The sequence below is a fragment of the Cryptomeria japonica genome, chromosome 4, assembly GCF_030272615.1.
Source record: "Cryptomeria japonica chromosome 4, Sugi_1.0, whole genome shotgun sequence".
Classification (NCBI taxonomy): domain Eukaryota; kingdom Viridiplantae; phylum Streptophyta; class Pinopsida; order Cupressales; family Cupressaceae; genus Cryptomeria; species Cryptomeria japonica.
The window spans coordinates 348,427,276-348,451,210 of NC_081408.1; positions in this window are offsets into that span (position 1 = coordinate 348,427,276).

Here is a 23,935-nt window from a genome sequence, read left to right on the forward strand (position 1 = left end):
TAGATTAGTTGGAATGGATTTGATTTGGATTGGAATTGGATGAGTCCTTGGATTAGGACTTGATTGGATTTGGATTTGATTGGATTAGATTAGTTGGATTGGATTGAATGGATTGGATTAAATTGGATTAGATTGGATTAAGAAGATGGATGGATTTGATTGATTAGAATTTTGAAGATTTGATTGGACTAGAGGAAGAATGAATATTAGTTGAGGAAGGATGATTGTTTGAATGGATGGAAGTGGATTGGGGATTGGAGAATTTCTTGGATAGATAGAAATGGATTAAATATTTGATGAAGGCAAGATGGAATTTGGAAAAGGGATGATTGATTGGTTGTGGGGGATGGACTTGGTAAGAGATGTCAATTAAATAAAACACAATGGTCAAAAGAAGTTAGACTCAAAAGACACTCATGCTCCTTCACAACATATCCTATGGCGAGAAAATACAATAGTCAATGGATCCCAATTGGTTTCCTAGCTACGCTTACCCAAAGTGGACACTTAGATGCTTGACCCCACTGGCTCCCCTCCACGACACTCACTTCTTCGGGGCAGCCAAGCATCAATTCCCATGAAAAATCCTCATGGTGAACTTTGTGTCTCTACTAAGGGCCGTAAAAATTTGGGCGGCTTCAGAGGTCCAACCTCCTGCACCAATGACTAGAAGGTTTTTGGCCACTATGAACAAGGTGTTTAGTAAGTCTTCTCGTTAGGAGCTACCCTTCGTAGTTGCGCAAGCGCAATTGAGGCCTATAGCCCAACGAAGCACCAAGAACTTAGTAGTCACGCAAGCATGATTGAGATCTCTAGGATCCTACTAAGCACCCAATGTGAGAGTGAACTCTCATATAGCCCCAACCATTGACCCTTTCGTAGTCAATGGCCTATTTATTATAGTGAGTTGGGAACCCTAGGTCCAGGTGTACTCACTTGGGTTGTTCCCCTCTTACCTTCTCAAAGAGAAAGTTGGGAGGGAAGACCCACTAAGGGTAAGCATGCAATCAAACAAGAAAAGGTTCGAGGGTTGGGATTTCTGATTGTCTATGTAGACAAGAGCACACTCTCCTACCTCTACACTTTTCTCAAACACAAAAAGCAAGAGTTCTTTTACCCCTAATTAAAATCTAGGTGCCTAGATGAAGAAAAACACAATGTTTGGTTGAGTCTCTTAGGCACCCTGCAAAAAAGTGGATTAGTAGTTTGAAAATGAAGTCTTCAACAAGCGTCCTACAAAAGACAACAAAAATGACAAAAATATTATTTTTTTTTATTTTTTGGGAATGAGTAGAAAAACAAGAACAAAATTTTTTCTACTAATGACAAATGTGGATTTGGAGGAAACTTTGATGGGTAAATGGGGTTTGACTAGGTTTTTGCCACTTGCTAAGGAATAAGCAAGCAAAAAATTGGGGATTTTGGAGGAGAGATGAAGGAATGGAAAAACTTGTTGAAGAGGGACAAAGAAGCAAAAGTTGGAGATAGACAATATGGGAAAATTTGGAGGTGATTGGATAAAAGTGGAAGAAGTTATGGCAAACCCTAAAAATAGAGGAATGTGGGATTTCGGGCTTCAAAATGTGGATTTTGGGATAAGGCCCCCAAGGAAGGAAATGTGCAAAATGGAATTGCGGGGGATCTAGTGGATTTTGGAGGAAAATAGAGTGAAGATAGAGAAGATACAACTACAGTTCGCGCCCAAAATTTAAAATTCAAATTTTTTTACAAAAACGCTCGCGCTAATCACAGAGCGGTCGCGCTGAAGTAGAAACAAAAAAAGAAACAGAAATGAGGAGATAGAAGAAGATAGAAGAGGAAGAATGAATGAGGAGATAGAAGAGTTTTCTAGGTGGATGCACTGAAGCCGAGGTGGTCACGATGATTAACAGGCGCTCGTGCTGATTTAGAGGCGCTTGCGCTGAAGCGCATGCACTCGCACTAATACGTGAACCTGCGAAAAAAAACTTTCACAAAAAACTCAAATTTTGTTAAATTCGGGACGTGGGTCCCATCGGGCGCACCAAAATGAAGAGGGGAAAATGGATTAGAAGGTCAAAATGATCAAAACATAATGAAATAAACATGAAAATGCTAAAAACATAAACAGACCATTTCACCTTGCTATTTACCTTCTCCTTCGGATTGAGTTTGATGAAGTGAAGGCGCCCCTTGATGATGCTCCACTTGATGTGCTCCTTTGATTGCTTGTGATGTGGAATGCTCTCCTTTGTGCTCAACAAGATGGATTAAAGATTTGAGTGATGGATTGATATTTGGATTATGATAGATAGATGAGGATTTGAATTAGAAGAAGATGAGAGGAGAATAGAGCAGCATGACAATGCATGAGAAGTGGATCCCATTTGTGAGGAGGATTGGCTCCAATTTATAGATTGGAGAAGGCCAATGGAGGGCCAAGATTGATTTGATTATGAAGGGTTGAGATTGATTTGAGATAGAAGGCATGGATCAAGGGTGCCTTGGGAAAATAAACAAGAATATAAAATTCCTTTGGAAAAAGGGGGGAGAAATTTGAATTTCAAACGTGAGGAATTAAAAATTCCAAAATAAGGATGCATTGAGGGATTCAAAGAAATTTGAATTTCTTTGAGAGACTCAATGTTGATGTGACATGAGTGGGAATTAAAAACTGGAGAAAAATGATAAGCATGATTATGATAGATTCTAGAAGGATTAATTAGGATAAGTGGGATTAGGAAAAGGTAATTTGTAGGAATCACATGACTAGGCTAATTAATTAGAATTAATTAACTGAGTGGGTTTAGAGGAAATAATTATTGAGAGGACTTTAGAAGAATAGGGGAATAATTAATTTATTTGATAAATTAATTATTGGACTATAGTGACAGGATTAATTAAATTAGATTTAATTGATTATGAGAGGAATAAGGATAACACAATTAAGTTAATTAATTATGTTGATAGGCTTAAATTAATTAAATATTAATTTTAGGTGTCTACAATATGTAAAGTAGAAAAGTAGAGATAAATATCTATTAGGAAGTGTTGATTTAACATAGCCTCTTTTGACACCACTTCTTGATCCATACACATGTCCAAAATCAATGTATTCCTCTTTTGAAATCAATATATAGGAGCGGTCCTCTTGGGGCCTCAATTCACTAATTAAAAAAATCTTGATTTTCACATAAGTTGTGATACAAACTCAACTTTTTTATTTAATAATCTTTGAGATAAATATTATATTTTGTCATTTAATTATTGTAAATGTGCATGGTTTACTTTGTTAACAATAAGAAATTAAAATAGATTTTAAAATATTTTTATTGTTTGAAATTTTTTATTTTTTGATTGGTGAAATATGTATTTATATATTATTAATGAAAAAATTATATAGCTATACGAAAAATAAGTCTAATAAACACAATCCACACAAAAATTCCTCTCCAAAAAAACCCAAATCTACCAACACTATAATTGATTGTCCTACAAATCTCAAGCAGTCTATTGTAGGTATATAAACAAAATGTATGAAAAATCTGCAGGCCTAAAGCCAGATATTCAAAATTTACAATTCCACTATCAAAAAATAATCAACGAGCATACTATCCTTATTTGGAATTTTTTTCCTTATTTGTTTCCTCCTCCTAATAATCCCCTTTGTCAAATTTTAGCTTCTTCCTTACTGACACTTGCCCATAATTGTTCTCCTTCTCTTTATCTTGCGGGTACTCCTTGACAAAGTTCCACCCTATCTGTGCTTCTGCTATCATGTGTTCCTTATCACAACCAACACTCCAAAGTCAGAAGGGCCACAAAGGAGTAGCGTACTCAACCAGATGGAGCCAATCTCCACTTGGTGTCTTGAATCCCTCCCCTGTAATAGAGATACCAATGAACACATTCAACCTGTAATACCACTCTCCCTTCACAATCAAATTTATTATCTAGCATGTGTCTTATTTGTTTCTAAGCTCCAAACACCAAGCCAAAAATAGCTAGGCAACATCCACAGTAGTTCTATACCTATATTCGGTGGCCATGTATTCCTCTCCTAGCATAATTTTTATTATTTGAAAGAACATTGGTGTTGAATGCACCACAATATTGAGAAGGGGGTGAACAATGTTGAGCAAACCCTTAAACTTTCTTCAACCACAAGCACATATTAATTATCTCTAACCAACTTAACTTCAATGAAAGATGAAACAACAAGTACCAAACACATGAATACTATATTTTTACGTGGAAAACCACAGTGAGAATCAAAATCACTATATGAACAATTGAAGACAAAGTTTTAGGCACAAGGACAAGGAAGCTCATTGCTCCTGATTTGGACTTGCAAGCTAACATGCACAACCTTAGGGCAATATACATTGGATTGTTACAAGTGCGGTTGTCATTACACCAAAATGTCAAAAACCCTAGTGTTGCGCTGCACAACACAAGGAGACCAAGGGCACACACCTTTAAACAATCCCCCTACCGTAAGCGAGGGGTTTGAACCTCTGACCAAGCTCTAATACCACTTGCTACAAGTGCAATTGTTGTTACACCAAAAGATTGACCTATTAATGCCCGATACAACCACTAGACTTAGAGAATCCACAAGAGGCGGTTAAGCCATGTCACAAACCCGAGTGTTGCACCATACAACACAAGGAGACCAAGGGCGCACACCTTGCAACATAGACTTGCAGACCGAGACACACAATCCCAAGGCAAGATACATTAACAAGTATAGAGGAATGATCAATTGTTCAATAAGAAATCCTAATCATGAATCTGTCTTTGAACCTCTAATTCAAGCAACCAATATCATGGTGAACACGTCAAACACATTCGTTGCCTCAAAACACTATCACATTAAAAGATATGATCATAAAATCTCGTCACAAACTGATATTCACACTTTTGCTTCACACATATGCTTCTACATTATATTCAATCAATCTACGCCTAAATTCATGCATCTGCACATCTATTTATATTAACTTTATTCACCAAAACTCTCAAGTAGGTCGATCATAATATAATTTACATAAAGTTGGCCACCATGAGCAATTGTGCTAAATGTGGTCCACTCTAGGAGATAAAGAAGAGCCATATACATCACAACATGTCTTCCTAAGTCAACTCCAATGAACCACACATAGCAACACCCTCCAAAGTCAGCCTCAAACAAAACATGTAGATAAACAGTAAAGCACATTAATCAATCAACCAAAAAATATTATCCAATGCAAATTATTTAATGTGGATCTTCATACTCCGCAGTGAACCCATAACAACAACTTAACTCAACCTCCAAAGCATATCCAGGCCAAAAGAGCATGATCCAAATAAGATGAACCAACTGAGTCGGTCAAAGGACCAACACAAATGACAACATCGAACAATAGAGCTGTAGACGTCTAAAATTAATTAAATCAAATATTTAATTAATTTATCCTTCCTACATAATTAATTAATTTAATTATGATTTCCTTTTATTTTTTCTTAGAATTAATTAAATTTATTTTAATTAATCATGTCACTATAGTGTAGTAATTGATTTATTGAATAAATCAATTATTCCCCATTCTTCTAAAGTCCTTAAATTAATTAATTCTTCTAAAATCCCCTTTTGTTAACTAATTCAAATTAATTAAATAAATTAGGTGATTCCTAGAAATCACTTTTCCTAATTCGCACTTAGCCTAATTAATTCTTCTAGAAACCCACTTAGCATTATCTCCTAATTTTTAATTCGTCCACTCATTCTCTCTCCTCTTGTCAAATCCTCCAACAAATACCACTTGTCTTTTAATCTTCTATTATCCCACCTAATTACCTCCATTAATCATTTGCTAGTGGCTAATCCACATGATTAGCCACCAAGTCAACCAATAGCCATAAATGGCTAATTCCTCTTGTCCCCTCTTCACCTTCCAATCTTGAATGCACCTAATTAGGTCATTTCAAGGATTTCAAAATCTCACATTCTCCTATGTCTCTCACCTTCCCAAGGAAATTTTAATTCCTTTTCCCATTTCCTTTCCCCATGCAATCCATTATTTGGGAATTTTTAATTCCCTTGTCCTCTCCCAAGGAATTTTTAATTTCTTTTCACTTCCCTAAGGTACTTGAGGATCTCTTCCCCATACACCTTGTGGAGTGTGGAGATAAGAATTGCATTTATGGAAAATCTCTTGGTCTCCACACAATTTCCTCTCAATACATGTCCCTCTTCTTCTTCAATCTCCACCCTTGATTCATCTTCAATCTTGACCGTCCATTATTCTCCCTTCAAATCTATAAATTGAGGTCTCCTCCCCTTCATTCTTCATCTCATGCTCAAGTAATCGTATGTTGCCCTAATAGTCTTAGAATTTCCTCTCAAGCATCATCACTATAGTCAAATAGAATCATAATCACTTAGCTTCCATCTGCATACCCTCCATCCATTGGCATTTATCCATTTACCTCCCTCCCTCTATCCAATTTGATGCGCATTGGAGAGCAACCACATATCAACAAGGAGCCAATCCAATCAAGTGGAGCATTTGGATGCATTCCACTTCACCGAAGACTCAATCTGAAGGAGAAGGTGACTAGTAAGGTATAAAATGGTTTTCTTTGCATTTTGAATGTTTATTTTGATATTTAACCATTGAATTTGACCTTGCATGTTTCCCCCTCTTCATTTTGGCATGCCCGGTGGGACCCACGTCCCTAATTTCTAATCAAAATTTGGAGTTTTTGTGCTTTTTAGTTCGCAGGTCCCAATTCAACGCAGGTGTCTGCAAATCAACGTATCTGCTTTACTTATTCAACGCCTCCACAAAGAAACAATGTATGCACTGAAATTTTAAATTTTCTAACCCGCCATTTGTAGGTTTTCACTGCTTCAACGTCTACACTTTCCTTCGACATTTCCATCAAGTGTTTGTTGACACTTTATTTTAGAGATTTAAATTAAATTTCTTATTTTCTTTATAAGTTAAAAAGAACAAAAACAACACAAAAAGGTTTAAAAAAAAAAGCTAGATTGTTAGTTTAATTTTTTGTTTTACTAATCTTTTGAACAAATTAGTTAGCTTTTTGGGTTTTCTGGTGGATCAATGCTTGCGCAGATGGTCGATGTCTGTACACTGTTTCAACGCTTGCGTTGTGGTAGAAAAGCCTGCTTAATTTTAAATTTCAAATTTCAAGTTTTAAGTAGCTGTTAGCATTTATTATTTACTGCTTTGACATTTGCGCATACACTTAACATTTGTGCTTAGGATTGACGTCTGCGCAGTGACAGTTTTTAAAATTCAAAATTTGAATTTTTGTAAAGTTCCCGCTCTCTGTCTGATAGGTTGTGCACAAACTCTTTCAATGTCTGTGCCTGTGGTTCAGCGTCTGCATTGTTACCTTAGTATTTTTGTGTTATTGATCCAAATTTTTAGTCTTGCAGGTTTCTCGTTTGTTCAAGGCTTTAATATCAAACTACTAACAATTTTTCTTGCAGCACCGCTTGTCAAAGTTAATTCTTATCACTAGTATAGTTTTCTTTTTTGCATTTATTTTTAGTGTAGAAAACATATACATGTGGGATTAAAATTTACAAGTGCCTTTCGTGTCTTGTATGCTTGCACACATGTTCGGGTGGACCCACTATTGTGCTTGAGTATCCTCTCCCCTCGCCTTCGCGGACCTTGGGTTTAAGAGAAAGAGCAATGAACAACACCCATTGTAGAGAGGAGTATTTTTGTTTGGGGATTTCATCACCCCATAGGAATAATTTGAATTGGGACATGTCGGGGATATCATCTCTCTCGACGCGATCTCAAGCAAGTTTTTCCAAGCCGCTATATAAATAAGTTGGTCAGGCGGTTGAGGTGTTGAGTGAAATTGATGTATGTGGGGGCCCTCGTTGCACCGATAAGCTCAGTTAGAGCCTTAAGTGGCTTGATTTGAGAATCCATCATTGGATCGGTGATCCCTAAAAAAATACAGTAGACACTAATTTTAGTAGCCAAAATCCTACATTTGATAGTGCAGGGGATGTAGATCATACCCTGAAGTTACCTCTCATGTACCCGCTCAGGATGAGATAGGAATTCCCCATATCATAGATCCTCGTATCTTTGGGGTAGGAAAATCTGGTATGCCCGAGAAGTAAGTGCACTGTAAGGGGGAGTCAATGCTACCAAAGTTTCTATCTGTCCACCTGAGTGAGGTATTGCTTGTGGAGAGGCGTATCAAGTGGTTTCCACTTTTCAGCCTTAGTTTGTATGTTTTAGAAGAGTGTCTTCATTTGTGTGAAACCTGTAAAACCTATTTGGGCTAATCTAGGCCCCCATCACTTTCACGCTCAATCATTGAAGCGTTGCACTTGGCCAATGTGTATACTCTGCATAATGTATTCTTGCCAAGAGTAGTTGACAATCACCAACCTCCAAAAAAATTTCCAAACATCTTTCTAAATATTTGAAAACCTTCCAATCTATCGATTCCCTTCATGCATCATATTACCAAAATCCCTCAAACATCCCAAAAATTCCTTGCATTGTCAAGTTAAGAAGGAGAAGGCTATTAAAAAACAACTCCTCAAGTGTCGAAAGTTTTTGTATATCAATTGTAAACTCTTGCTTGAGCATATAACCTTTTTGCATAGGTTCCACTATTACCTTCATGGTTATGGCAATGAGTTTGATGAGGAATCATTAAGATCCCAAGTCGTCCAACAAAGAGATGCTTTATCCCAAAGAACTAACCTTAGTGGTCCCATCAATTTGTCCTACTTGCCTGAGAATCTCATCACCTACTGAGTCATCCTAGGGATTCATCATCCCATCATCTTCTAGGGAATTAGCATAATCAAATCCATTCAATTCCTATCCTTAATCAAACAATCATTTTCAATCCCAATTAATCAATCAATCGATCCAATCAACCTCATCTAAAGGTTCACATCTTTGTGAAAGTTAAATTTAGACCTTACCTTAAATAAATCATCATTTAGCTTTGTGCTTGGGGAATAATCTACCCTAAGTACCCTTTCTTAATCATTTGGTTTGATAAAAAACCCTAATCCTTTGGCCCTATTTTGCTTAGGAACACAAGTATGTCCCATGTAAGAGAAGGTATAATCAATTGATCCTAATCCTAAGGTATAAATTGTACTTAGCCTAGTTGTCACCTTGTTTGTGGTTCACATCAATTCCACATCCTCTAAGATGTCATTCCAAATCCAATCAATCTTGTCCTAATCAAAGGACCTTATCCAAATCAATTACAATCCAAATCAACATCAACATTAATATTTGCTAAGTCCAATCATCATTTCTTCTCACTTAAAATCTCGCATCGATCTTCACTTCCTAAGGTCCCCCTTGTATGATCTTAACTCGAGCTCAAAAGGTAAAGATAGTAGCTGAAGACTTTGGACTGCCAGACAATAATATCCTCTACAATCAAGACCCACCACATTAAGAGGAACAACTTGTTGATCAACCCGACCTCTCTCCACACATCCAAACATTCATGAATGACCCTTATAACCAAGACATGATGGAGAAATTCATCAAACATGATGCCAATAGGTTTGTAGCCAAACTCATTTCCCAAGGGGCATGCTTGCCCCCCGACTTTGATAGATTCATCCTTGATAGGCCATCGCAAGGTGACCTCACAAACAATTCAATTCTTGATCCTCTTCTTCATCCTCAACCCACGACATTTGCACCCGCAACTTCCTTTCCTACGACCACATTTCCTCAACTTTTCGCTCCTCCTCACATTTCTAGTCCACCAAGTTCATCTGTATCTCTTCACAACATGGATAATTACATCAACATGAGCTTACCTTCCATTACCATGGTTTGGGGATCACAAGCTCTCAACACTTCTCAACCTCCTCGCTCTGCATATCAATACATTGGTGGTGGTGGAATCCCCTCCTTGTCTCATCAAATCCCAACAAATCACTACATCCCCAATGTCCAAAAACAACAACCCGACATCCTAAAGGATATTCAAGACATGAAGGACCTCATCAAAAATCTCAAAGAAGGAACAAATAAAAGACCTTATTCTTTCCAAGAAATATGTCCATCTCCTTATGATCCATCCATCTTCGTCCCCCCACATCCGCTTGGTTTTGAGATACCAAAATTCAAAAAATACAAAGGCGAAGGTGACCCTAGACATCATGTATGAGATTTCTATTTCTTATGCCAAGAGGTTTCTTACAATGACATCTATCTTAGGAGACTTTTCCCAAAAAGTCTGACAAAAGAAGCCCTCGCTTGGCTCTCCACTTTGCCTCAAGGCTCTATCACATCATTCCCGAACTTGGTTGATTTTTTTTTGGATCATTGTGCCTATAACATTGAGAATGATGCTTCCATGATAGACCTATGCAACACAAAGAAGAGGCCTGGAGAAACCTTCACCAATTTCCTTCAAAGATGGCAGCATCTCATTAAAAGATTCCCTTGGGAGAAATTACCAGAGCCAAATCAAGTTGAATTATTTCAACACAACTTGATACCAGAATTATCCAAACCATTGAAATGTCAATTCTTTACTTCCTTTGTGAAAATTTCCAAAAAGGGTATAGCTCTAGAAAGCGTTCTCCTAGAGGATGGAACAATAAAACCTTATCAAAAATCAAATCAAAATTCCTCTTCTTATAATGACAAGCCAAAATTATGGTCCAAGAACAAAAATGTTGATGGGGTCACCGACGCCAAGTGTGTCCAAACTGTCACCGCACCATCCAAGCCCACCACTACCAGTAAATTCTTCAATAACCAATCTAATCCTCGCAACCAATCCAACACTAATGATTAATCACAACCTCACAACACTACTTCCGTCTGAAGTCGCCCTCCCTGACCCAACAATAAACGTGAGTACACCCCGCTAGGTGAGCCCATTGAGGTTATTTTCCAAAAGCTTGTAAAGGCCAGTGCCATTGTCTTCCCGATGACATGCCCTTTTGATCCTAATCAACCTAAGCCATGATGGTATAATGAGAATGAATATTGTGACTACCATCGCATCAATGGTCATGACACATGTAAGTGCATGAAACTTAAGAACTATATCCAAGACCTTATTGATAAGGGTGATATCGAGGTCGATGTTGCGAAACTCGATAACTCCAAGGATAAAATCAAAATGTACCAAGACCCATTCCCCAAACATGGTAAGGACAAGGACTCATCATCTAACAATGTCAAATATGACTATACTAATTACATCTCTAGCTTTGATTCCATGGTAGGTCACATAGAACCCGTCGATACCCATGTGAATACCATCATAATTTGAGAAGATAACCCTCCTCCTAGACCTAGGGTTACCATCAAAGGTGTCCCTCCCTCGTAATCATCCGCGCAAACCTCTCAAGCCAAGATAGTCATTCAAGAAGTGGCAACCTCAAATGATTGCAATGTGACCACCTGCTGAGGCAGAGTAACCGTTCAAGGAGCTCCCCCCCCTCCTCCTCCTCCTCCTCCTCCCATGTCATCCACCCATCGATATGATCTCCTTGATCACCTTAGGAAAATTCTTGTACAAATCTCTATACTAGAGCTCCTCAAAACATCACCCATTGATAAAGAGATCCTTGAGTAGGCTCTTGTAGAATCTCGTGTCCCTGATAACATCAATGCAACCCAATTTCAAGCCCTCATAGGAAACCTTGTTGCCCAACACCATCTCATTTTCACATCTAAGGACACACCTGTCGATGATCCATCTGACACGAAACCCCTTCATATTGAAGCCCTTGTATAGAAACATAAAGTTAAGCGAGTCATTATAGATAGTGGATCTGGTTTGAATTTATGTACGTACAAGTTAATTAAACAAATAAGAATCTCTGAGGACTTGGTTGACACATATAAAAAGATCATTATAAAAGCATATGATGATGCAGAAAGAGTTTCTAAAGGCACCATCACATTGCCTCTTCAAGTGGATCCGACTATTGTGGAAACAACTTGTCAGGTTTTGGACCTTGAAATTCCTTATAACATCCTCCTTGGCTAGCCATGGATCCATTCCATTCAAGTCATCCCCTCCACTTACCATCAATGTCTTAAATTTCCATTCAATAGTAGAGAGATTACCATTCACCCAAACCCAAAACCCTTTGAGTGTTGCAAACTTCTTGAAGGAAAGCACCCCTACCATTTCCCACTTAATAGACCTACTCCACTTCCTCCATCTAATCCATCCAATGTTACATCAACCTCATCCAAACTTGAGAACAAAGTCAAAATCATTGACAATGGTTGTGGAGAGTATACCCTACAAAATGCCCTCTATGTGGGTCAACTCCCACCCTCCCCTAAGTCATATGGCAAGCCAAAGGATATCAAGAAACAAGATAAACCCACTATCAAATGCAAAGAAACTACCTTCCAACAATGGGGCCCACTTGATGAGGAAAGTTTGGAAACTGATGTTACCTCTTGGTTGTATCGAGAGGAAGATGAAGAACTAGTAGACATCCCAAAGGAAATGTATCCAAAGGCATCTGCCATGGTAGATAGGATGGGATACAAAGGATATGGTCTTGGACCAAAAGAAAAACGTATAAAAGCACCCATCTCTCCAAATTCTTATAAGTACAACAAAGGCTTAGGTTTCTCTTCAAAACCTAAGATCACTATTGTTGGTGCCCAGCCAGACCCTCCTACTCAAGTCACAGATTCTGATGAAGAGGAATTCCACGAAATACCCTTTGAATACTGCGATGACATATTCCATTATGCCCATGTAGACACCATCACCCCTATCACCCCTTCTAATTCATATGAGCTTAAGCTTGTCCATCCCAAACTTATTGACGAGGACCAACGAGAACCACCTCTCTTGGACATCTATGCCGATGACGATGGTCTTATAGAATTTGTTAACATGCAAGAGCTTGAGGACACACATTTGTCAATGGAATTTAGCTTCAACTAGAAGCTTACTTTGGTAGTCAGGTCAACTCCCTCAATCGCAAAAATGAAAACAAAAAGAAAAATCAGAAGTCCCTCGGTGAAAACCTCTCCGAGGCACCTTCGGACATGGGAAAAGTAAAAATAAAGGACACATCTTCAAGTCCCCACAAAAGGAAAAGTCCCCTCTACTCATCGAGAAAACTAACACAATCAATATGAGCACATAAGAAACACCAAAGAATGTACTTATCTCCAAGTCACTCAGTGATCAAGAGAAACATAATTTTATAAGCTTTTTAAAAGAAACACAAATCAATTTTGCTTGGTCATATGCTGACATGCCAAGCCTTGATCCTGACTTGGTGGTGCACAACCTTGTAGTTCGTTTGGATGCTAAACCTGTTAAGCAAAAATTATGCAAGATGCATCCTAAATTGCCCTCCTAGTTAAAGCAGAACTACAAAAAATGTTGGATGGCTTCATTAGACCCATTGATTATCTTGAATAGGTCTCCAACATTGTACCTGTCGGCAAGCCCACTAGGGGCATTAGAATCTGCATGGACTTCAAAGACTTGAACAAAGCATGTCCTAAAGATGACTTTCCTTTGCCCAACATTGACATGATTATGGACTTGACAATAGGGCATGAAATGCTTTCCCTCATGGATGGATTTTTCAGTTATAGCCAAATTCACATCGTAGAAGAAGACCAACACAAGACCGCCTTCACAACACCTTGGGGCACATTCTACTATTAGGTCATGCCTTTCGGCCTCAAGAATGCAAGAGCTACCTATGAACGTGTAATAACAACTATTTTTCATGATCTATTGCACAAGATAATGAAATATTACATGGATGATCTTCTATGAAAGTCAAAGACAAGAGGTGAACACATTCCAATTCTAAGGCAGATCTTTGAGAGATTGGAAAAATATAAATTGTGCCTAAATACTAAGAAGTGTGTCTTCAAAGTCACGTCAGGAAAACTCCTTGGGTTTATAGTATCTCGTAGAGGCATAGAAGTGAACCCCGCAAAAGTAAAAGCTATAATGGAAATGCCTCCCCCAAGGACACTTAGATAGCTACATAGCCTACAAGGAAAACTCCAATCCATCTGAAGATTCATCGCACAGTTGGCAGATAAGTGTCACCCATTTGCACACCTCCTAAGAAAAGATACTGAATTCAAGTGGGACTGTCTTTGTCAAAACACTTTTGATAAAATCAAATACCTAGCTTCTCCTCCAATCTTGATGCCTCCTATCCAGGGACAACCTCTTCTTTTGTACATATCAACAACTATAGTGACACTAGGGGCATTACTAGTGCAAACAGATGACTAAGGCAAAGAGCATGCAATCTACTACATCAGTTGTACACTTGTAGGGTATGATCTTAATTATACCCCTATAGAAAGAGCTTTCCTTGCATTATTATTCAACATACAAAAGTTAAGAAACTACATGCTCAACAATAAGACCAAGCTGATCGCCAAAATTGACCCCCTCAAGTACCTATTGTCCAAAGCTGCTCTCACAGGAAGAATCACAAAATGGGTCATGCTATTGGGTAAATTTGACAGAGTATGTGGACTAGAAAGCAATCAAAGGTCAAGTTACAACAGATCAATTGGTTAACACTCCTCTTCAAGGTGATCAACCCCCTTATAACAAAATTTCCAGATGACGTCGTTATGACTATTTCCACATCTTCAAAATGATAGTTGTACTTTGATGGGTCTTGCATGCAAAATGGATCGGGGGTAGGTATCTTTCTCGTGAAACCTCAAAGAGATTGCATCTCGAAGTCTTATAAGATTGCCTTTTCATGTACCAATAACATTACAGAGTACAAGGTTCTCATCACGGGGCTTCGCCTTGCCATACAATGGAGAATAAATGAGTTTCAAGTTTATGGTGACTCCCAACTTGTCATAAAGCAAGTAAATGATGAGTATCAAACAAAAGATGACAAGCTCCTCCCCTATCACAACATGGTAGAAGCCGTCAAGAAGCATTTCACTCTCATCCAGTTTGATCAGATTCCTAGAATGAATAATCGTGTTACTGATGCTATGGCTACAAACGGTTCCCTCCTCCAAATGTCAGCTAATAGTCAGAATTGTGAGTTCTTGGTGGAACAACTCCTTATCCCGACATATGATGTCCCTAAGTTTGAAATGGTGTGTGTCATCACTGGTTCTAAATCCCCTTGGTATCAAGAAACCTTCACTTTCCCCCAAGACAACATCATCACACCCCACCTCACCAAAACCTAGCAACAAACTTTCATTTGTTGTTGCACCCGCTACTCTATCCTTGGTGATACCCTTTTTTTGAAGACATTTTGATGGATCCCTCCTAAGGTGTTTAGATAAAGAGGAGGCTGAATGGGCACTACATAAAGTGCATGAAGGTATTTGTGGAGCACACTCAAGCGGCCTCACATTGGCTAAAAATATCTTGTGCATGGGATACTATTGGCCTACAATGGAAGAATATGCACACCACTATGTGAAGAAATGTGTCCCTTGTAAAAAAACACAATGATAAATTACATGCACCTTCTCAGGATCTGTAGTCATTCATCACACCATGGCCCATCTCACAATGGGGTCTTGATCTCATAGGGAAAATCCACCCCATCTCACCCAATGGTCATAAGTTCATGAAATTGCTACTGAGTACTTCACTAAGTGGGTTGAGGCCGTATCCCTCACCTTCACCACCGACAAACAAATTTCTAAGTTCATCCTAAACTACCACATCTGCCGATATGAAATTCATAAATCAATCATCACAAATAATGGGAAACCATTCAAGAATCAGGATGTCAAATAACTTTGTCAGAAGTTTGGCATTCAACACCGCTTTTCCACTCCATACTACCCACAAGGTAACAACCAAGCTGAGGCTTCAAATAAAACCCTCATCAAAATCCTCAAAAAGATAGTCAATGAAGCTAGCTGTGATTGGGACTTGCAACTCCATCCTGCCCTTTGGGCCTACCTCACAAGTATCTACACACCCACATGAGTCACCCCATACTCGCTAGTTTTCAGTTCTAAAGTTGTCCTACCCCTTGAGATCGAGATCCCGTTACTAAGGGTTTCGCTGCAAAACATCCTCCCTGATGAAGAATATAGAGTCACCAAGCTACAAGAGCTTGAATCGCTAGATGAAAGGTGCCTTAAGGCCTTAAATCACCTCCAGGTATATCAGAACCGTCTGCGGTTGAGTTATAACAAGAAGGTCTGAACTTGAGAATTTGACATTGGTGATCTTGTGCTTATGGAGAATCAAAGAAATCTATAGGACCGTGAAAAGAAAGTCAAGTTTGAGCCTAATTGGCTTGGACCATATGTGATCATTGCAAAATATGGATCAGGTGCTTATTAGTTGGCCACTCTTGAAGGAGAACCCTTGGATGAGCCTATGAACATTATGCACCTGAAGAGATTTTATGCCTAGTCCTTAGATATCACCAGTTTTCAAAAATCAAAAAGTTAAAAAAAAGAAGAAAAAATCAAGAAAAATAACAAAAAAATGAAAAAATGAAAAAATTAAAGAAAAATTAATTCGTCCATCAATGAAAACCAATTTGTGGTGCTATGGGCAAGTACCTTGGTTCGAAACCTTAATTTAGGCACCAAGGTAAATAAAACTAGATCCATCGTCTGCTTGGACAAACTTGATTCCCCCCTAATCCCGCAATTTCACCACTTTTATAGTGTTCGCAACCAAATTCTAATTCACACCATATCCTTCCCCTGCCCACCCACCCGGTATCCTTATTCCATAAATCGAATAATTTGACATGCAATTCACAACCGCTCACCTGTGAAGGCTATTAATTTAAATGTGTGAAATTAATTGACATGACTCAAATAGTCAGATTCATTATTTCAAATGCTTTGACGTGACATGGGTCATCTTGTGATCCTCCACTCCCCCCCCCATCCTTCCCCGTTTCCTCCCACCCACCCACCGGATTCCTATATTCCATAAAAAAAATTGAATATTCTGACATTATTTCACATCCCAACAATGATGAGGATTGTACAACCCTACTTATAAGGGCATCTGCTCAGGATGACTCCCCCATTGATTTACCATTATTTCCCCTCCTCCGCTTGCAATTGGCTATCTCCTTCATTCTTCAATCCATGCCACCACATAAGCCTTGCAATCCCACTCCTGGAACGTCTAATCTCTTAATGAATATGCATGATGGTGACACTCCCTAGCCTCGCTTGTAGTCTGTTGTCTCCTTCATTCTTCAATCCATGCCACTGCATAAACCTTCACTCCCTCGCCAGTGGATATCAAGGTTATTTTTATCTTCAAGAGATGATGAGTCATTGTCCCAACCATGAATAAGAATCATCCCAGTACACTGATCTTTCATCCCACCATCCTGAGCTTTTCATTCATTACACCGAGCTTCAATCCCAATACATTGAGCTTTACCCTTGATTTCTAAGTTTGAGCTTCTTCTTGACTTGTGCGTCATCCAGACACTCATCCACATAATCTTAATTGAATCTTTGCAGTCAACACTACATCGACATGCATATGTCCATACCACCTGTTGTATTGTCTATTTAGACCCATCACTTACTCCTGCCCATTGGGATGCATCCTTCCTGTATGCGACAATTTATCCATAATCCTAAGTCCTAATTTTGGAAAAAGATGTCAATTGGCCTTGTGCATTTTGTTCACATGATTTGGTATGTTTCTTTGATTTGCATCATCTTGTCCTACAACTACTCCTATCCATGGCTTCCAGAGTCATTCTATATCTTGGTATGTTTTGGGTGGGTGTACACTGGGGCATGTCTTGCACGAACCTACAACCCTGTATCTACATCTATATGGTGTTTACACAGTTGTGTGCAAGGGAAACCTATTGTTTGAGAGTCAGTCCACGCCGTGGATTTTCACAACATCTCAATTCCTATAATCATTGGTTTAGATCATCCTTGACAAAATCAAAACTATGTTTGCTTTCCACATATGCACAACAACAAATCCCTCCATCTCTATCCATTCACCCATTGCATCCATGCATTTTGGAAACCTCAATTTATTCACTTCTTCCTTCCTTCTATTTGGACCTATATCATTGTATTTTGGTTGACACATTCTAGAAATAATTTCATTTGCATTTATCATTATCAGTAGGGGCACCTCTTTTTTGTTTCATTGTCACGTGTATTTCCATTATTCATTTTCATACTTATCATTTTCATATAGTTACATTATCATATCATTACATTTTTAGGTGCATTACATTTTAGGATCATAATAAATATTGATGTAAGGTTAATTAAATCCTATTCAAACATTAGTATCTCATGTAGTTCCGCAATAATTAATTGCATCATTCAATATAAAACATTTCAAAGTAGTCCCATTTAGACACATTGCAAGAAATAGGGTCCCATTCACACATTATTTTTTTACGTGAATGGTCATGTAAGTCATTAATAGGCCACACTGTTTTGGTTTGTTATCTTTTTAGTTGCTAAATAAGGGTTTTTATTACATCACATGAAATATTAGTACATTTTTGCATTCATTTAGTTACATACCATTTAGTTATCACATCATTTTAGGTGCATTGCATTAATTTACATTTATCACATCATTACATGTCACATACATACATATCACATGCACTTGCATTACATCATAACATAAGCATGAAAATTTAAAAAACTACATATTATACAAGCATACATTATACATGCATCTTGCATCAACAAACATGTTAGCAAACATGCATACACACATCTCATAATCATCCATACTGCATTACAAATAAGTTAGATCATATGCATCCACATGTCATAGAATCATTTCATAATAATCATCAACCATCACATAAAATAATAATCAAAGTCCATCAAAGTCCATAATAAATTCCATAAGCATACATATGTGCTACCAAAATCTCATCTCATATATCAAAAAGAAAGAAAGTATCATATCAAAGTACAATGATATAATCCCCAAAGGGTCAAAACTCATGTGTCACATACATCTAGAGCACTATCCTATGCTCTCTCCATCACCTCCTCATGCTACCAAACCTGAGGGTCCACCTAGAGGTCATGGTGCTCTCATCCCTACTAACTCGCCTATCTGATGGGATTGAGTCCTGTGGGATCGGGTGATCTCTGTGTAGGATGGCGCTCGCTGGTCTCTTAGTACAGACTTAGAGTAAAAATCTCTATAATATTGGGCCTCATGAGATAATCTCTCTGTCCACTACTATCCTACGACCACATCGACGAATACCTATACGAGCCCTACTGGCTCAAGCATCCATCTCACCACATTTGCCTTTGCCCTGTTCAACCGGTTGCGAAATGTCTCTACCTCATCATCCATCCTCTCCAGCTTTGCTCTCATCTACGAGATAGAATCCCCACTTTGTGCCTCCTCTAGGAGTCTCTTAGACTTGTCCCTCTCATGTTGCAGATCTGAGACCTCTATCAGGGTTGTCTGCATGCTCTCCCTTAGGTCATCCGCCTCCCTAGTCAGTCGGGTTACCTCTAACTGTAAGCTATCTGTCCTGGCCCTCTCAAAGTTCCCAAATAATCCTTGAGGCTCCTAGTCCTCCCCCTCACAACATCCCTTCCTCACAACTCCTCCAATCTTCGCTCTCTCTCCCTCACCACCTTGTCATACTATGCCTGAAAAATCTATCCTGCTTGTATCAACACCTATTCATGTATCTACTCACCCTATACCTATATGTCAGGAATATCCATTGGCTTGGGACCTCCCTCTCCTCCCTCCTCTGCAGCTACCCCAATGATATGTACTACTGGTGGTTATACCTCTAATGGTACCTCTACTCAAGGCACCTGATGTCCTCCCCTCCCTCCTCTCCTCCGTCCTCCTGCTCCTCCTTACCTCTCCCGCTGTCCTCCTCCTGCTGTCGCCCTGTCACCCTACTACCTAATCTACTAAGGGTCCTAGCTCATCCTCCTTTAATACACCAGGTATGTTGAGTCTTCTTGGCCTATGGGCCTCCCACCAATAGGTATATGCACCCGTGCAACCCAGATCCTCTTCTGCCTGCAGTTGCTCATCCCATGGAACCATCTCTGTTGTCTCCCAGCTGATGTGGACCTCCAATGGTCCCACTGCCTACCCCCAGACTCTGACCTCCCGTGTGATCCATGAATATAGCCTCTCATGACCAACTATATCTTGTACCTATCTGAGCTTCCTCATCACTCTATGTGGAGTAAAGTGCTCGATCACATATATAGACCTGCCAAATAACCAACACTCTGTCTGTTCCCAGGCCAGCTGCCAATCCCCTCTCCACTGTTTGATATCCATATATGGGCACCAATAGAAAAACATCATCTAATAAAAAATGCGCCTCCAATACCACATAGCCCCCAACCTATGATAGTGTAGGAGACCCCTGTATTTGTCCACATAAGGTAAATGTCATCTCCTATCCTATCTCCCTAGTGGTCGTGTCATCGCGATATGCTCCCATGCCCAAATATGCAGTAATGTAACCCCTATGCTGAGGTTCCGGTAATCCCAGTAGACACATAGATGCATGTCATGGTATAGTTATCCGAGCATCACTACTCCCCATGCATAGGTCAGAACATCCTCTAGCATACAGTACACGCAACAACTCCACCCAACAGAGAATCCATAGCCATTGAGGTCTGACATCAGGCGACCGCTAATCAATTCACATATGAATAATAATAGGCATGCAATGTGTCTAATCTACATTGCCTATCCCAGGTGCATCTGCATCCCATCCATAGGTAGCACGTCATACTCACACACCTGCCGCAAGTAGTAATCTCCACCATTGAGCCTATAGTCGGGAATCACACCTCAGATGGGGATCTTCAAGATCCTCCAAATGTCTAAAAATGTAATGGTGGCCTTCCTTGTCAGTAGATGGAAGGTGCATGTCTCGCTATCCCATCACTCCACTAATGTTGTCATCATGGAAATATGAGCCCTAATCCTAGGCCATCTCCCAACAAACCCCAAACTTACCATGCTCAGGATCTCTCTCTCATTTGCTCTCAACTGGTAGTACAACCTCATGGTCAGAGGCCAGTGCTCTCTTGATGTGAGCGGTCATGCCTCCCCCTATACCCAATCAATTCACTTCATTAGCCTGCTTATCCTACCATATGCTATCTTATCCCATCCTATTTCTATCCCACCCTATCCCAGGGGCATGTATGTGCCCCCTTGAGCCCTTCTTGTTTCCTCCATATCCCTCATTTTACCCTCCCTAGCCTCCCCGATGGAGACATTGATCCCCTTTGGCAGAGACATTGAAACCATGGCGTATACATCATGCCACAGGCGGCCACTTTCTTCACCCTTTCAACGCCTGTGCAGGTGTTAGTCGCCTATGGAGATGTTGAACCCCCCGTGGAGACGATACTACGATCAATGTCTCTGCCCCGCCAAATTTCTAGCCTATTAATTACCTCTAATAAATACCCTAACCTACTAAATCACAAAGTGAGGTTGGGGTACATACTGGTGGGCCATACTCAATCAGTTGCTCATGCCATTTGACCCTCTCAGCGCGATGCTCATGCATGGGAATATGATCTATTTCTCTCCAAGTGCTTTGTGCTCTCCAAATTCTCTTAAGGTGTATGTGACAATGACCCTTCTTTGGGCCCCATGTGGCTTACATAGGGCCCCCATGGCCCCATTCTCTTGCTTTCCTCCTCATTCTGTCTTTTTTATTCTTCCATCATCGTTTTCCTTTCTCATCCACTCTTTTTCTCTCTTTTCCTCTCATTTTTATCTTTTTTTCAAGAATTTTCCTGATTTTTTAAAAAAAAATGGGAAAATTTCTTGAGGGGGCATATACCACCCGCATCTTCACGCTGAGGCGTCTTTTTCTATCTTTTACCCATCACCAATTTTGTTGTTGCATAAAAGGGGCAAAATGTAGACGTCTAAAATTAATTAAATTAAATATTTAATTAATTTATCCTTCCTACATAATTAATTTATTTAATTATGATTTTCTTTTATTTCTTCTCAAAATTAATTAGATTTATTTTAATTAATCATGTCACTATAATTGATTTATTGAATAAATCCATTATTTCCTATTCTTCTAAAATCCTTAAATTAATTAATTCTTCTAAAATCCCCTTTGGTTAATTAATTCAAATTAATTAACTAAATTAAGCGATTCCTACAAATCACTTTTCCTAATTCACATTTAGCCTAATTAATTCTTTTAGGAATCCACTTAGCATTATCTCCTAATTTTTAATACCTCCATTCATTCTCTCTCCTCTTGTCAAATCCTCCTACAAATCCCACTTGTCTTCTAATCTTCTGTTATCCTACCTAATCACTTCCATTAATCATTTGCTAGTGGCTAATCCATATGATTAGCCACCAAGTCAACCAATAGCCATAAATGGCTAAGTCCTCTTATCCCGTCTTCACATACCAATCTTAAATGCACCTAATTGGGTCATTTCAAGGATTTCAAAATCTCACATTCTCCTATGTCTCTCACCTTCCCAAGGAATTTTTAATTCCTTTTCCCATTTCCTTTCCCCATGCAATCCATTATTTGGGAATTTTTAATTCCCTTGTCCTCTCCCAAGGAATTTTTAATTCCTTTTCACTTCCCCAAGGTACTTGAGGATCTCTTCCCCATACACCTTGTGGAGTGTGGAGACAAGAAATGCCTTTATGGAAAATGTCTTGGTCTCCACAACATGTCTTCTCAATCCATGTGCCTCCTCTCCTTCGATCTCTACCCTTGATTCTGTTGGCAATTGACACTCATCGGGTAAGGTGAATTACACTTAGGGTTGTCATTGATGGCAACTCATCTTCAAGTGTTGGTATTTCTCATCCGGATTCATTGTCTTATCATTTTTCATTGATTGGGCCAACCGGTATACACACACTTTGCTTTATTCTTATTAACCAGTTAGTCTTGGTACCGGTAACCTATATTTGGGACCCGGTTAAGTATAGAACCCAGTTAAGGTATTTTGGGACCCCAATAATGTCTTCGAAGGAATTTAAGGTAGTGTGTGGGCCGACATTAGATATGATCATCGAGATAATGCATAACATACTTCATGATTCGGAAGCCGACAAGTTTATTTTTCACTAGGCTGACATAATAAACAAGGTACAAGGGTATTTAAGGGGGATCATTTAGCGGTGGATTTCATGCAAGTGTATATGTGAGTGGTTATGCGATTTGTGATGCAAATCAGTTAGAGATTGATGGTATGCAATTTGGTCAGTGAGTGGAAGCTTTTGTGCACATTTAAATGTGTACAATCCCAACCGATAGCAGAACAGAGTAGAATAGAATATCAGTAAACCGGTTCAGAGGAGGTTGACAGAGCTTTAACTAGAACTTATCCAGCATGGTCAGATGCATTCTATAAGTTCATTTCTGTATGAAATCATTGTGTGATGTTGTGTAAGTCAGTGAGACTTTTGTTTGAGCAACGAGCCTGATTGCATGTGCAATCCCCTCTATGTAATATTTGTATGCCTTGAACAAGTATATATATTCTAGGTATCAACCCCACCATGGTTTTCCCTTTACAAGGTTTTCCACGTACAAATATTGGTGTTATGGTATTGTTGATTTATGTGTTGTTTGGTTTATGCACTTTAATTTTATTTTCTGTTAACTGGTTCATAAACAATAAGTTCATAAATTCATTTACCAGCAGAACACTGATTCACCCCCCCTCTCAGTGTTCTTGGATTCCAATAGATTCATCTTAAATCTTGACCATCCATTCCTCTCCCTTCCAATCTATAAATTGAGGTCTCCTCCCCTTCATTTTTCATCTCATGCTCAAGTAATTTTATGCTACGCTAATAGTCTTGGAATTTCTTTTCAAGCATCATCACTATAGTCAAATAGAATCATATTCACTTATCTTCCATCTTCATACCCTCCATCCATTGGCATTCATCCATTTACCTC